The sequence below is a fragment of the Vulpes lagopus genome, chromosome X (genome assembly GCF_018345385.1).
Source record: "Vulpes lagopus strain Blue_001 chromosome X, ASM1834538v1, whole genome shotgun sequence".
Taxonomy (NCBI): Eukaryota; Metazoa; Chordata; class Mammalia; order Carnivora; family Canidae; genus Vulpes; species Vulpes lagopus.
Window position 1 is genome coordinate 10,010,711 of NC_054848.1, and position 17,436 is coordinate 10,028,146.

The window sequence follows — 17,436 nt, forward strand, 5'->3', positions numbered from 1 at the left end:
CTCCTCCTGGGAGCCAAGAGGAAGTTTCTCAAAACTAGAAGGGAAAGGTGTTTTTCCCCCTTGTTACCAATCTAGCTTCCAAGATATTCTATTAGTGACATATACCCTTCCCCCAAAACAACAATGAAGTGTTCCATGTGCTAACAACATAGCTTTAAAAAAAAGTAAAAGTAAAAAAAAAAGTCTGCATTTTTATAAAACTTGATAAAAAATAGTATTTCAAACTGTACAGTCACCAGAAGTACACAGTTATCAAAAATGCACACACTTCACTTGGCATCTCCAGCACCTTCAGCTTTCTGTGCCTGGTCTGTTTGGGCATCTCCATTTTCTGCAGGGTTATTTCCATCCTTGCCCACATCAGCTTTCCCCTTTTTCCCTTTGGGTGCTTCTCTCCCTTCTTTGCAGGGGCCTTTTTAGGCTTGGGCTCTTGCTTTGGAGGAGCGGATTTATTTATTTATTTATTTATTTTTAATTTATGATAGTCACAGAGAGAGAGAGAGAGGCAGAGACACAGGCGGAGGAAGAAGCAGGCTCCATGCACCGGGAGCCTGACGTGGGATTCAATCCCGGGTCTCCAGGATCGCGCCCTGGGCCAAAGGCAGGCGCCAAACCGCTGCGCCACCCAGGGATCCCCTGGAGGAGCGGATTTAGCAGATAACCTTGCAGATCTTCTCTGGGGCTCATCCTTCACCTTGGCTTCATCTCCTTTAGCATCCCCTTCAGCCTTTCTCTTGGGCATGGTGGCAACGGTGGCGGGACATTAAGTGCTGGATGTAGGGATGGAGCGGCACACAGGCTTTGGCCGGTCCGGGGGTCGTTCTCACCTCTTCTCCTCCTCCTCTCTAATTTTTTGCCACTCAGTTTCCCCCCCTTCCCTTATGGTCCCTTTCACTATTTCTTATATTCCACTTACGAGTGGAAGCATGTGATGATTGTCTTTCTCTGAATGACTTATTTCACTCAGCATAATACCCTCCAGTTCCATCCACGTTGATGTAAGTGGTAGGCATTCATCCTTTCTGATGGCTGAGTAGTATTCCGTTGTGTAGATATAGACCACATCTTTACCCATTCATCTGTCGAAGCACATCATGGCTCCTTCTGCAGTTTGGCTATTGTGGACCTTGCTGCTGTGGACATTGCGGTGCAGGTGTCCCATCGCTTCACTACATCTGTATCTTTGGGGTAAATCCCCAGTAGTGCGATTGCTGGGTCATGGGGCAGATCTATTTTTAACTCTTTGAGGAACCTCCACAGGGTTTTCCAGAGTGGCTGCACCAGTTTGCATGCCCACCAGCAGTGCAAGAGGAACCCTAGGCTTTTTAAATGCCTTTTGGGCATTGGGGCTATTTGCCAGTCTAGAGCATTTATTGATCTGAATTCCATCTCCACAGGGTTCCAGGATCTAACACTGACATCTTTTGGCCTTGAGCATATAGGATAAATATTAATTTTGCTATTCTTTTCAAATTTCAGGTGATTCCCTATTTATAACATATTTCTGCTATACATTCTTTTCTCTCTATTGAAATCAAATTATATGAGATGAAGGAATGACTGGGTTTATGCTGAGGGTCTGCACTCAGGGAGAGATTCCTGCTTTCTATAAATCACACCTTTGTTAAGAACAGATTCTTCTCATAGCCCTGTTAAGGAAGTGCCACTGTAATAATTTTCCATGAGCTTTGTGGCTTTTAAAAAACACAGGTGGCAAGTGAGTATTAAGGAGCTAAAATTAAGGTGTTGGCAGAGCTGTTTCTTCTGGAGGCTCCCGGGGAGAATCTGTTCCTTGTCTCTTATAGCTTCTAGAGACTTCCAACAATCCTAGGCTAGCAGCAACATCACTTCAGTCTCTTCTTTGTCACCTGGCCTTTTTATCCTCTTTCCTTTCCTCCCTTATCTATGAAGAAACCTGTGATTATACCAGGCCCACCGAGATAATCCAGGATGGTCTCCCTATCATAAGATCCTTAATTTGATCACATCTGCAGAGTCCCTTTTGCCATATAAGGTAGCGTTTACAGGTTCTGAGGATTAGGACCTGGACATCCTTGGGGAGGCCATTATTAAGCCTTGCACAAGAAGCGTGAACTGTGAGTCGGTTGCTCTTGGTTTTATGGGTTGAATCTTATTTTGAAACATGATTCTAGTGATTTGTGAGTGGTTGAGGTATCGCTCATCTCTTATTCTTAAAACTAAAATTTGTGAGAATATACCCAAATGTTCAGTTACAACATAGAAATAACTTCTGAGCAACTTTATTTCAATAGTTTCATTGGTTTAGAAGATATTATGGTCCTATTTATATGTGATTTATGTGCATAACCCAAGGTTGCATGAACATTAAAATGAAAATATTATCTAGTCTTCATAAATCAGATTGACGTTCAGCAAATATTCGTGAGCCTCTACTATGTGTCAACACTTTTCGGCATGATTTCAATCACTTTTCTCAACCCTAAGAAATAGATATTGTGCCTATTTGACAGACCTTGGGATGAAGAAACTTGAAGAAATTCAATGAATTTCCAAGAATTTTATTTGATTTTCTGCTTTAAGAGCAGTGACATTCCAGTGTTTCAAATTTATTTCTCGAAAGTATCGGATACTTAAAAAGCTGACATTTTTTCAAAATGCCTTCTCATACGTTATCACCAGTGATCTTGTTTAGCTTGACTCTTGCCCAGTATGATCCAGGGATGTGTGTAGAATAAGTGATGAATATCCGAGGCTCCACCCTCCCCAGTACCACCTCCTTCCTCTAAATTACATTCTCTCAGAACAGACCCTGAGATCAGGATTTGAGTGTACCTGGTTTGTTTGTGGAATGACCCCAGAAAGTTCTAGTAGGAAAAGAAATGTTATGGAAAGAAGTTATCACTGTGATTCAATCCTTCTGGGGAATTCCAGAAGACAGTAGGACACAAGCCTTAGAGCTATCTCTCCCGAAAGCAAGGGAACTGGGGTATTTATACTCTCATCAGTCATTGGTTGAGAGCTTTTGAAGAGGGGCCATGTAATAGGGATCTTATTACTTAGAAGGGGAGAACAGGTATTGAGGTACCACTTGCAATGTCAGCCATGTGTAAATTACACATCATATCCAATTTACGGATGAATAAACTAAGTTTCAAAAGAATAAAAGATTAAATGATTTGCCTAAAATATCACAGCGAACAGGTGGCAGATTGAGAAGCCATGATTCTCTCTTAAGGATAATTAGATCACTTTCCATGGGGTGTTTTGTTTAGTTTAATCAGCCATACTCCCAGTTTCATCAGTTAACTTGCTGGGTCTCAACATACTGGTTTTAATAACCTGTTTTAAATCTGAAGGTCTTGCTTTTGGAAACAAAAAGTGAGGCAGCCGGGGTGGCTCAGAGGTTTAGCGCCACCTTCAGCCCAGGACGTGATCTTGGAGCCCCAGGATCGAGTCCCACATCTGGCTCCCTGCATGGAGCCTGCTTCTCCCTCTGCCTGTGTCTCTGCCTCTCTCTCTCTCTCCTCTCTGTGTTTCTCATGAATAAATAAATAAAATCTTTTTTAAAAAAAAAGAAAACAAACAAAAAGCAAAAAAGCAATACTCCAAAAGTAGTTAAAGTTAATCTGCTTTAGTTCAACATTAATAGAACAAATGACATGCCCAAACATTCTCATGAATGCCAGAGATACATACCTTCCTGCTGCCCCCACTAGACAATGTTGTAGGGCAGGCAAACTATCTGTTGTTTTTGGTGAGTGGGGTGCAGAGTCAAGGTTGTAACTCTAGGTTCTAGCCCAGTTCCTGGCACATAGTAGGTGTTGAATAAAAAAATTGATGCATAGTGAATGACCACAGGACTATGGTGGAGAGGCAAATAATGTTATTTACATACAAATAACATATGTTTATACTTCTATGTATATGAGCATTCAAAAGAATGAGTATGTATATTTATGTTTTTACATATTACAGTTGACCTATAACAGAGGTTTGAACTACAGAGGTCCACTTACACATCGATTCTTTTTACAGTATAGCACAGTAAATGTATTTTTTTCTTCCTTATGATTTCCTTAATAACATTTTCTTTTCTCTAGCTTCCTTTATTGGAAGAATACCATATAGAATACATAAACAAAATATGTGTTGATCAGCTGTTTTATGTTATTGGTAAGGTTCAGTCAACAGTAAGCTTTTGTGTTTTTTTTTTTTTTTGATGTTTTATTTATTTAACAAAGCGCACTAGCAGAGAAAGTGGCAGGCAGATGGAGAGGGAGAAGCAGACACCCCGCTGAGCAAGGAGCCCAAAAGGGGCTCAACCCCAGGACCTTGGGATCATGACCTGAGCAGAAGGCAGACACTTAACCGACTGAGCCACCCAGGCGCCCCCAACAGTAAGCTTTTAGTAGTTAAATTTTGGGGGAGTCAAAAGTTAAACAAGGATCTTTGACTGCGCCAGGGGTTGGCACCCCTAGCTCCCACGTTGTTCACAGATCAACTGTGTATATACACACATGTAAAACTATGTGTGTGTGTGTAGAGAGAGAGCGAGCGAGCGAGCATATAGAACATATGAAACATTCCATAGAAATCAGATAAGAGGACTGTAGTTCGCATGAGTCAGGGAAAGTGGAAGACAGGGGATGACATTTAGTTTGTTCTTGTGGAATGAACGTGAGCCCACCTGATAAAAAAACAGTGGAGAAGATGATAATTGCAGTACTTACTTCATAATAGGTATTGCATAGGAATGAGTAAATGGCTGGCAGGACTGATACGTACCTGCAAACCGAATGTAAAAAGACTGGCTCCAGCTGGGAAGTGGACTGGCCAGCTCTGGGGGCATGAGCCAAGTGTTGGCAGAGAAGGCGGGCTGGAAATAGGCTGCAAGGAGCCCTGTGTGCTGAGCCAAGGAGCTCAGACTTTGCTGTGAGAGCCAAAAGCACTGCGGGCTCTGTTCTGTAAAGATGACCCCATCGTGACCAAAGCACGCTCAGAATGATCACCCGGTTGCACAGAATTATCTTTAAGGTAATGAACCATTGTTTAGTGGAATTGGCAGCATTTTTCCTTTCCAAATGCACATAATAGTGGTGCTTACAATCCACAGCATCTAGGATTTGATGAATAGAAATGCAAAATTAAAAAGCAACATACCAGAGCAGCAAACCTCTTTTCAAAGCTCACCCCCTTTACTCTTCCAGTATCCCCTTTGCTTGGTTTCTGCACCACGTGGATTAGTCATCTATTGCTATTCAGCAAAATATTCCAAAACTCAAGAGGTTTAAAACCACATTCAGGGAGCTCTGGAGCACTGTAGCTGGGTGAGGCTTGGGGCTTTTCAGGAGGGTGGGCCAGTGCTGGAGACCTCGAAGGGCTTGAGTCCAGAGGGGGCTCTGCTTGCAAGGTGGCTGCTCACCTGGCTCCCTAACGCAGGAGACCTGAGCTCCTCCCTGGCTGGTGGCAGGAAGCCACAGCTCCTCACCCCTTGAGTGTCCTCGGGCCCGGCAGCGGGCTTCCACATTGCAAGAAATCTGAGAGAGAAGGCCAGAGTTGCTCTCCCTTCTGTGCCCTCATCTGGGAGTTGCCCCCCATCACTCCCGCTGTGACCCCTTCGCATGAAGCCAGGCAGCAAGTCAGTCTAGGCCCACAGAAGGGGAGGGGAATTAGGCTTCACCTCTTGGAAGGTGGAATAGCAAAGAATTTGTGGGAGTATTTCAAAACCACCACATCAGGCTTTCTGGTTTTCCTTCTAAGTGTCTTTTACCAGCCTCTCTTTCCACAGAGCTCCGTCTCTAACCTGATTTCCTTCCTTGTCTCTACTTTCTCCGGGTGATCTTTCCAGTCCTGGCTTTTTCACCACCATGTGTATGTAGATGACTTGGAAATGTGAATCTCAAGTGCCAGGCTCTCTCTGCTGCATTTTTTTTTAAGATTTTATTCGTGAGAGACACAGAGAGGCAGAGACCTAGGCAGAAGGAGAAACAGGACTCAACCCCAGGATCACAATCTGAGCCAAAGGCAGATGCTCACACACTGAGCCATCCAGACTCCCTCTCTGTGTTGCATTCTTCACCTAGCCATTGGGATGTCCCGTTATGCTTAAGACATCCCAAACAGAGCTCCAGATCAGCTCTCAGAACTCACTGCCCCCATTTCCCCCATTCTCCCAATTCTGGAACAAACAGTATCCAGACTGGGGCAAGCCGAAAACCTGGGTGTCGTTCCTGACCACTCACTCTTGTCCCCACTTGTATTCAGTCTGGTACTAAATCCTGTCACAGACCGTGTCTTGAACCCATCTGCTCTCTCCCCTGCCTGTCCCCACCCCGCCACACACCATCTCTTTCACCTGAAGCACGCAAGAGCTGCCCTTTGCTGCTGCTTTTGCCTCCTCTCGCTCACGGCCCAAAGTGCTCCTCTTAAAATTTAAATCATCGCATTAGCCCGTCTCCTTAAAGCCTTTCAGAGACTTTCCATTGGATTCAGAGTAAAATCTGTCCTATTTAAGATGGCATGCAGGGCCCCATTGATCTGGCGTTGCCTGTTTCTCCGACGCCCCATCCTGTGTCATTCTCCACCAGGCTTGCTGTGGGTGGAAGTTGAAGGAACTGTCTGGAAGACACCTGCTTTGTCGGCTACCTTCTCTTCCTCATCTTGCTTCCTAGAAGCCTGCCTTTACCTTGTACACAAACCACTTGCACACACATCTTTGTCTCAGGCTGCGGCTGAGGGAACCCAAACCCAGACCCTCCCCATGCCCAATTCCACCTAGCTCCTGAGCCCAGAAGGTAAGGGAGAGAAATAGAGGAAGCAGCGAAGGCGTTGAGTTTGGCTCAAGCGTTCATGACATGGTACACAGCTGATAGCCAGGCATTTGTTGACGAGGCTCTTAAATGCCTACCCATCGGGGAAGGTGACATGCTTTGGGCATCGCTGGGCCCTTTGGGTTTGGACTCCGTATGTTGAAGATGGGCAGAGAAACCAGAATTCAGTCTTAACTGGTTCGGTACAGTGGACTTGCCGCACTGGGCGCTCTGATGAAAACAAAAGGAAATAGGACAAAGAACCCTCATGGCTGGACCTTATGGTCCCTATTCTGAAAAAAAAAAATTACTTCATTCGTTTGGCCATATTTAAACATCAGCCAAAGAAGTTTTAACTTCTCAACTTGTCTTGGAGAAAGAATATCCTAAAGTTTCCTGGAACCTGACCGTAAACAACCACACTGAGAATTCTGGCACCGTATAGTTTTGCAGAAAATAAGGAACCCCATGAAGAAACACTACACTACTTACACAATCCCTGGAATGTTTTTAAATTAACTTCAGCTGTGCAGACGGCAATTCGTGATTAATTTGGTCAGTGTAGACAGCAAGCTGAGTAATGCAGTAGAGGAACTGGGACAATTCAGCATTCAGCACAGACTCCCGCAGCTCTGGGCATCCTCTGCCAGAGACTTGCTCATCTACACGGACACCTCCGTGCCTCAGGACCAGGCTCCCTGGGCCTTCCGTGTGCCGAATGGTGCTTGGCAAGAGAGATGGGAGAAAGTGAGCTGCTGGCCGGCCCAGCCAGACCTCCTGAGATGGCAGGTGATGTGGCTGAGGTCATTTTGTTCCAAGATTAGGAGTTCTCTTTCTAGGTTCATAAATTCCTTTTGATTGATTACTTCATGTTTATCGGGTCCCATGAGGTTAGGTCAGTCCAGCTAAATGCACACTAGCTCGTTCTACTCAGACATCTACTCTATTCCAGTGACTGATACTATGCCAGAACCCTGCCTCCTTGATATCTTGGAATGCACTGCTCCAATTTTAAAAAATACGTGCTTTGCTAAATATGGAACTAAGTGCAATTCATATTGATAGTTTTATAAGATATTTATTTTTATTTTTTAGAGAGGGGGGAGTGCGGAGGAGAAGGAGAGAGAATCCCAAGCAGCCTCCACGCCCAGTGCGGAGCTCAATGCGGGGCTCGATCTCACAACCCTGAGATCATGGCCTGAGCCAAAATCAAGAGTTGGACACCCAACCGGCTAAACTTTTTTTTGGATGAATAAATTCACGTATGAGGAAAAAATCGTGTGCAGTAGACTTTAGGAAAAGAAATTATTTCTTGAAATTCTACTCTTTTGATCAGACTAGGCTAATTTCTACATCAAACCATCTCAAAATTGCGGTGGCTGAACACAGTAAAGTTTCCTTGCCTGCCTTGACGTCCAAGGCATGTTTGGGAGAGTCTGCTGCATGCTTTCACACAGGGCCAGGCTCCGTCTTAAAGTGCTATTTCCTCCAGGTCAGCAGAGTCCTTTTTATTCAGTGGGCTGATAGAAAAGGAGCGTGTCAGAGATCCCACGGGAGGTTTTGTGAACAGGCTTGGAGGTGGTCTGCCCACTTTCCATTGGCCAACTGGTCATGTGGCCCCCCCTAACTGGGAGGCTGGCTGGGGAGCATAGTGCAGCTTTTGTGCCCAGGAGACACAGAAATGGATTTGCTGAGCACTAAACCTTCTCTTCCGTGATCACTAAATGGTAACATGAAATTACTGACATTTGACCACTTTTAACTTCTAAAAGTTTCATGTAGTTTAATCGTTTATGCCCCTTATCCAGAATGCTCAACAAGCAGATATTAAAGTAAAAGAATAATTGAATTAATGACTGGGAAAGTTAATGATTGGGCAGGAATTAGAGCAAAGGACAGGGAGGAGGAGAGGGTGCCGGGGAAGTAATCTGAATAATTTGTTAACACTAACTTACAATGCGGTGTGAGGAGTATGTATGGAACTATAGGTTAAAGTTTTTAAAGCAGTTTTTAAAAGATTTTATAAGATAGTGTGCCCTGCTATTATTATCAATATCATGCTTGCCTGTGCTGGATTCCTTTCCTTCCCTCAATAATACTGTTTCAACTTAAACAGAACTAACTATTTTAATATTTACTTTTCTTTTTTATCCATAATTTTAAATGGCTGCATATGTGCATTAAAAAACTGGCAAGCTTAGACTGCAAAGCAGGATTCTTGGTGTAATAAATCAGTTTCCTCTGGCGTCTACAAATCAGCAAGTGATTATTAGCCATTTTATCCACCAGAGATTTTCCCCCCTTTAAACTGTTTTTTCCATTTTCATGACCAGATGTAGAATATGATGTTTAAACCACTAAAATCCCATTTGTGGCTGTCCCTTTGAAGCATCTCTCAAAACTGGGTGAATACAGGGTTGGCACACCCATTAATTACAAGGCATGTTGCTCATTTATGGACTTGCATGGTTCTCTGATGGTTTTTCCTACGATGTTGTTTCAAGCAGCTTGGTCTTCTCTAGGAAATATGCACAGAACATGTCCCTGCATCTACAGAGCAGCTGTGGGCTGAACTGGTGTTTTCTGGTTTTTGTGCAGTTGCCCAAACATCAGAATCCACTTTATGGTTCTAAGTCATGAGCTGATTCTTTACCATTGTTTCCTTTTTTTTTTTTTTTTTTAACAAATGAGAATAAGGCTAGATTCAATAACAAATTTCAGTTACCTTCTAACAAAACTGGAATACTAAGATGCCTTTGTGATGAGGAAGGGAATTCTTTATAGCAGATAAGAAATCTTACTCGATTAACACGTTTTTGATGGCCCAAGTGTTAGTCATTAACATTCTGAAGAGCTTTACAAGTGATACTTTGTACACTGTCAAAAATGATGACTTGGGGGAAATTGATACACCTCAGATTTCTCAGTTTCACCTTTTCACCTAAAGACAAGCATGTGAAAGCAATAAAACTCGAGAAAGAGGATTTCTCTGGAGGGCTGTGGTAGTGCACAAACAGTACATGAATTTCATCTTCTAGTAACTTTCTCCTGCTCCTTAACCCCAGCCAGTGTTCTTCACAATCAAAAGTAATTGGCTTTGACCAATACATGTGAAATGGGCTTGCCCACCTGTACAGAGCACCCTGGGCTCTTTCACCAAAGTTTTTAATTAGGCCTTTTAAAAAATATTGTATTTCAACCAATTTCAATTTTTTTGTTGTGATTTCACATCCAACATTTTCGACGATCTTTTTTTTTTTTTGAGGTGTAACTGACATGTAACATTGTATTAGTTACAGGCGTACAACATAATGATTCATAATGATTCAATGAATATTCAATATTCAATATTCAATCTTCATATATATTGCCACATGATCACAGTAGGTCAAGTTACTATCTGTCACCATACATTGTTACAAATTTTTTTCTTTTCCTTTTTTTTTAAGATTTTATTTATTTATTAATGAGAGACAGGGGCGGGGGCAGAGACACAGGCAGAGGGAGAAGCAGGCTTCACGCAGGGAGCCCGACGTGGGACTCGATCCCGCGACTCCAGGATCAGGCCCTGGGCTGAAGGCGGCGCCAAACCGCTGAGCCACCCAGGGATCCTCAAATTTTTTTCTTATGAGAACTTTTAAGTTTTATTCTCTTAGCATACTAAAAAATAAAAAGATTTATTCTCTTAGCAACTTTCAAATACACAAAATAGTATTGTTAACTACGGTCAGCATTTGTATCCCTATGACTTATTTTATAACTGGAAGTTTATACCTTTTGACCCATTTCACCCTCAACACCGCCCCCCCACCTCCCTGTTTCTGGCAACTTACCAGTCTGTTCTCTGTATGTATGAGCTTGCTTTTAATTGTTCTTTGTTTTTTAGATTCCACATGTAAGTGAGCTCATATGATATTTGTCTTTCTCTGATTTATTTCACTTAGCATAACGCCCTCAAGGTCCATCCATGTTTTCATAAATGGCAAGATTTCTTTTTTTTTATGACTGAATAGTGTTCCATTGTGTATATATACCACATTTTCTTTATCCATCCAGCAGTGGACACTTAGGTTGTTTCCAGTTCTTGGCTACTGCATATGATGCTGCAGTGAACGTGGGGCGTGCATGTATCTTTTCAAGCTAATGGCTTCATTTTCTTTGGATAAATATCCATAAGTGGGATTACAGGCAAATGGTAGTAAATTTTTGAAAAACCGCCATACTGTTTTCCATAGTGGAAAAGACACAGGCAGAGGGAGAAGCAGGCTCCATGCAGGGAGCCCGACACGGGACTCGATCCTGGGCCTCCAGGATCACACCTTGGGCTGAAGGCAAAGATGCTCAACCGCCGAGCCACCCAGGTGTCCCCTTTTCCTATTTTTTAATCAGATTGGTCTTTTTGTTATTGAGTTGTAGGAGTTCTTTCTATATTTTGGGCCTTACCTCTTGCCAGATATATGATGAGCAAATACTTTCTCCCCTTCAGTAAGATTGCCTTTTCATTTTATTGATGGCTTCCTTTGCTGCACAGAAGTTTTTAAGGTTGATATCCCACTTGTTAATTTTTGCTGTTGCTTTTGGTGTCAAGTTTCAGTAATGTCGCTGCTTATGGAATGCACCCCACTCCTATGGAGGCTGCTTTTGTTTTGCAATATCCCTGATGTTTCCAGCTGCTTAAAATCCTTCTATAACTCTCCAGAACCGTCAAGATGGACAAAATGTTTTGCATGGTCATAGGCCTTTACCTTGTGGCCTCTGCATATCTCCCTGCTGTGTTCTCCTCCCCTCTATTCCCTATTCTCTCCACTTCCCTTCCCATCCCCTGCCCTAAACACACACCACTTTCTATGCTCTAGTTTACAGGCCATGTCCTTAGTGGCTCCCTCCTTGGCCCAGGCTGTTTTCTCTGCCTGGGACACGTTCCCCACCAAACAGCCTCCTCTCATTTTACCAAGGTAAGTTCTACCAGTGTCCAGAATTCATTATCAGGCCCCATTTCCTCCAGAAAACCCCTCACCCACTCCTCCATCCTAACAACTCCTACATCTTCCCCTTGCTCCTAAGACCTCCTCCTTCATGAGATTTGTCATGTTGCACTATAATTATCTGTTCACTTGCCCAGCTTCATCCCTAGACTGTAAGTTCTTTGTGGGCAGGGGCTGTTCTCATATATGTCTGCAGTCTCCATGCCTACTACAGTGCCTACCGTGTGTACTTACCTAATACATTTTGGGTGAACAAATGAAATGGATAGATGGATGAATGAATAATGCAGGGGAGGAAAAATAATTTTCCTTCTACCCTTCTAGGTCTTTGGCTGAGACCCCCCCTATAATAAGAGACAAATTAATAGGAGAAAACTAAACAGAAGTAAATAACTTCCATACCTGCTGTACACCTGGGAGATACCCAGGAAAACCGAGTAACTCAGAATGGCACAAGCCACCCCCTTAATACCATCTCCAGCTAAAGAGAAAAGAGGTTGTTAGGGTTTAGGGGAGCAGGTTATGGGAGGTGACCAGGCAAAACACGGTAAATAAGGGTAAGATTGTTACACAGATTTAAGTCCTGGCCTTCTCTATCGATAAGTTTCTTGAAATTTAAAGTCATCTCTCCCTGGCACAGAGAGGGAGGCACCCTTACAGATGGAGATTTCCCTTATAAATGAAAATGTCTCTTATCCAAGGGTAACTTCTACTCAGGTTTCAGAGCTGCTCGTGTGTCTGCTATTTCTTAAAAATTATCAGTCCCAAATCTGTATGCCAAAGAAGCATGTTATGAGGTGGCAAGTCCTGTTCCTCTTCCATACTTTGGTAAAGCATGTTCCCATCTGACTTCTTGTACCAAATGTAAAGTCACCTGGTCTTTTTCCTGGCCCTGGTTTCTTCGTGTGTAAAGTGATAGATTAGAACTGGCTAATGTCTAAGGTCACTTTGTTTGAGGTGAAATTCTACAACAAGCTCCCCTTACAGCGAAAACTGATTCCTACATACATCAGCAAGTAAGGTCACGTGGAAACTGTGGCAGCCACCAGAATGTGCCTTGCAGACTTCCAACTGCCGGGAGTATAATTAAGCCCGGGCCCCAGCTACAGTGCTCTTGGAAATCCATCACTGCATTTGAGCAAGGCCATGCTCCCACAGCTGCTCCTGCCAGGCCACCTTCCAGAAAGAGCATGGCAGGGATACTAAGGCACCACCTTTTGCAGAAGCTCCCACTGTGCTCTGAAGGTTACTTGTGGCTCCAGGACTCCCCTCAGTGTTGCCAGACCTTCCTTAGACTTCGCAGCAGCCTTGGACACTTCCACCCAACCTGCCTTCCATCTTCCCTTCACTCGGGTTCAGACTTCCGTGGTAGTAGGATGGCTCTCCCCAGCCCTTCCCAGCTCTCTTGCCATTTTCTCTCACAGGTGTTTCCTGTAATAACATCCTTGCACATTTAATCCCCTCGTGACTTCTGCTTCTCAGGGGATGCAGACTAAAGCAGAAACCTAGTTCAAACTGAGATTCATTGATTATGAGTCAATGACAGTGTTTTTTTTCCTAAGATTTTATTTATCCATTCATGGGAAACACACACACAGAGAGAGAGAGAGAGAGAGAGGCAGAGACAGGCAGAGGGAGAAGCAGGCTCCCCATGTGGAGCCCGATATGGGACTCAATCCCAGGATCCTAGGATCACACCCTGAGCCCAAGGCAGACACTCAATCCTTGAGCCACCCAGGTGCCCCCCTCCTTTTTTATTTAAAGGTCAATGGCAGTTTTAAACTTTATACCTTACCCAACACATCTAATAACAATCTTAATCCTACTACTAGGATTAAAAAAGTGACGAGTTAGGGAACATTTACTGTGTTACTCACTGTTCCAAGCCCTTTATGTATATTATGCCCTTTCATTGTCACAAAAACCCTTAAAGGAAAGACCCTTTTTGTCCCCATTTTACAGATGAGCTAGCTGAGGCATAGGAAGGTGAAGTAACTTGCTGAAAATCACAGGTTCATATATAATAAAGCCAAGATTCAGACTCAGGAAGGAGACCATAGTCCTAACCATCATATTTTACAGCCATTCAACATCAGAGCTGATCCTGCTTTTTCTAGAAACACTCCTCTGCGTTTGACTTTCCTGACACTATTAACCTGGTGTTCCTTTTACCTTTCTGAGCATTGCCTGTGTCTCTTTCTGGACCTTTCTCTTCCTTGGCCCACCTCTTACATACCAGTTTCCTTAGGCCTGTACCCTAAGCCTTATTTTTTCTTACACTATATACATTCCCATAGATTCAGTAACCAACTGCCTGAGGATAACTCCCAAATCCAGTCCTGCTTCCTGGACTTCCGGCCCAAATATCCAGCTTCCTACTCAGTATCTTCTCTTGGCTGTCTCTCTAATGAACTCTCAAAATTAACACGTCCCCAAGAGGACTCCTCATTTATCCTCTTCCTGAACATGGTCCTCCATCTGTATTCCCCATTCCAGAAATAACAGCACTGCTGTCCACCCAATTTTGCATCCCTCTCACACTCCAGATCAAATGACCAGAATATGACCTCCATGAGGGCAGAGATCTTAGGTTCCACATGGTTGCTGCTGAGCCTCTAGAGATTAACCCAATGCCTGATACATTGGAGGTTTTCAGCAAGTAAGGAATGAATGAATGAATGAATGAATGAATGAATGCTGTAATCCTTTACCAAGTCTTTTGGTTCCACCTTGAATCTATCCATTTTTCCCCACTGCCCCTGCTACTGCTCCAGTCCAAAAGACCAGAATCTTCCAAGCCAACTGTATCCCTGCTTCCATTCTGCCTCCATCTCATCCATTTTCCAGACTGCTGCCATGATAATATTTTTCTAAGGAAAATGTTATCAAATAACCTTCCCTATTCAAAATCCCTCTGTGCTGCCCTATTACCATTCAGCTATCAGGCCTCATGACCCTAACTTGACCAGCACGGCACACTGTCCTGTAACACATTCCTCTCCCTCTCTTTAGTCCACTCCTCTGGTCTTCTATTGGTTCTGTGATGTCTGCTTGGCTTTACCTCATTTCATGTGGTTGACTTCTGTTCATCTTCTGTTACGCTTGAAGTTTGCACCCTCTGAGAGGACATCTTGGATCCCTTCAGCCAGAGCATGTTTCTTTGTTTTAAGCCTCTCTCGCTGACTAAATATGTTTAGTCCTTCTGTTACCCTCATCCTCTTGTCTAAAAGCTCATTTTCATCACCGTGTCATCTGGGTATTCCCAGTACCTAGCACAGTGCTCCATACATAATCACGTTCCATTGACTAAATGGGGGTTTGGGGGATTAGGAAATAGGTAAGGCCTTCCCTCGCAAACCTACAGTCAAGAGTTGGCAGGTCATCCTCAACGTTTTGGTAGATTGAAATTTAATTAAATCAACCCCACATTCCTTATAAAAATATGGAATTAAAGGCAACCTGGGTGGTTCAGTCAGTTAAGTGTCTGCCATCAGCTCAGGTCATGATCTCAGGGTCCTGGGATTGAGCCCTGCATTGATCCTCTCCCTCTGCCCCCCCCCCACCTCCGCTCATACTCGTTTATTCTCTCAAATAAATAAATAAAACCTTTAAAAAGAAATATGGAATTAAAACCCCAGAGGCAGAATTGTCCCGCATATAGCTTTCCTATTTATCATGTTTTCTTTTTAAATCCAACTCCAATGTCAACATCCATTGTTAAACCTTCCTCTTCTTTCCCAGGCAGAGTTAGTTCCAAGCTCCACTCTGCTCCCCAGGCATCAGCTCTATGTTGTTAAAGAAGGAGAAAGTAAATGTGGGTGCTTTGTCAATGTTTATTGTAGGCATGTGTAGCCAGGAAACGAACTCTGAAGATCTAGGTGGAAGAGTTTTTGCAGGGTGAGACAAAGCTACATCACCTTATTCACCAAGGTTTGGGGATAGCTGTTTTTACTGACTAGTTTCAGACCTGGTCTTAACATCTTAAGGACCTCAAGACAAATGATCCAATTTAAAAACGCACAAAGGACCAGAATAGATCTTTCTCCAAAGAAGATACACAAATGGCCAATCAACACATGAAAGATGCTCAACACCATTAGCCATCAGGGAAATGCAAATCAAAATTGCAGTAAGACACCACTTCCTACCCACTAGGATGGCTGTGATTTAAAAAATGGACACTAAACTAGTACTGGTGAGAATGGAGCAATCAGAACCCTCGTACACTGCTGGTGGGAATGAAAATGGAACAGTCATCTTGGAAAATAGTCTGGCAGTTCCTCAAAAAGTTAAGCATGGTTACCATATGACTAACAATTCCACTCCTAGATATATACCAAAGGGAAATGAAAACATATGTCCATACAAAAACTTGTACACTAATGTTCAGAGCAGCATTATTCAAAATAGCCAAAACATGGAAACCACCCAAATGTCCATCAGCTGATGACTGGATAAATGAACGTGGTCCATCCATACAATGCAAGGTTATTCATCCATAAAAAGGAATGGGGTCCTATACTATTAGATGCCACAGCATGGGCAGAACCTTGAAAGCATATCAAGCGAAAGAAGCCGGACCCAAAAATCCCATAGTGTATGATTACATTTCAGTGAAATGTCCAGAATAGGCAACTCCAGAGCCAAAAAGTAGATTTGTGGTGGCCAGGGATCGGAGGAAGGGGGAGATTGGGACTAACTGGTAATGGTATGGGGTTTCTTTGTGGAGGAATGGAAATGTTCTGCAATTAGATAATGGTAATGGTTGCATACTAAAGCCACTGCATTTTATTGTGTGAATTATATAATTTTTAAAATGCTAAACAAAGATTCCTACGTACATCATTCTGTGTGGACCGACTAGCACTTGTTTACTCAACACACTTTATGTTCAGTTGTCTGTGGTTTCTTGTTTGGGAATTGTTAGTTAGGTGCAGACTGGGTCAAGATTGTGGTATCCCCTACACAATTGTTGGTAATGCCCAGATTAGATTGTGACAGGGGACTGTATGATTTCTCAGTCAAAGCTCTGAGAGCATTGTAATGATACTTACCATGCTATCCTCTCTGTAGTATATCTGTTTATAATTGGGAGTTAAAGAAGAGAAAAAGATTGGGTCTTTTTCATCACTCTACGTGTCTAAGTACTTTGAATAGCTCAAGTGCTGAATAAATGTTTCACTTGCAGTCGTACTTAACAGGGGACAGTCTAGCCCCCAGGGGACATTTGGCAATGCCTATAGGCCTTTTTGCCTGCCCTGACTGGAGAAGTGGGTGCTTCTGGCTCCTTATGGGTAGAGGCCAGGGATGCTGGTGCATGTCCTATGATGCACAGGTGCTTGGTGTTCTCCATGAAATGTCCCAGACCTTATCTTTGTGGCTCTTAACTGAAGAACCACATTGGTGGGAGAGGCAGACCACAGGGGAAAACTGCAAGGCTGTGTCACTTCCTGACCTTGACTAAGGTATTATTAACTTGCAGAGAATTCAGTCTTTGCAGCAGAAAGCACGTGTCTGGTAAAGAGCCCAGGGAATGTTTTACATCGTATTTAACATGGAGGAAACAACCCCAGCCCCCCACAAAATACACAAGTCTTTTCTTCCAGAAGCTGGGTAGCAACCTTGGCCAAACCCTAGGTCACTAAATACCTGTGAAGCGA

At 43.3% G+C, this 17,436-nt stretch overlaps 1 protein-coding gene and 1 pseudogene across 1 annotated transcript in view; one reads left to right on the forward strand and one right to left on the reverse strand.

Annotated features, from left to right (window-relative positions):
* Nucleotides 1-17,436, forward strand: part of EGFL6 (EGF like domain multiple 6) — a 64,586-nt gene that overhangs the window by 4,064 nt on the left and 43,086 nt on the right. The window lies entirely within an intron of this gene.
* LOC121483009 lies at nucleotides 186-742 on the reverse strand (annotated as a pseudogene).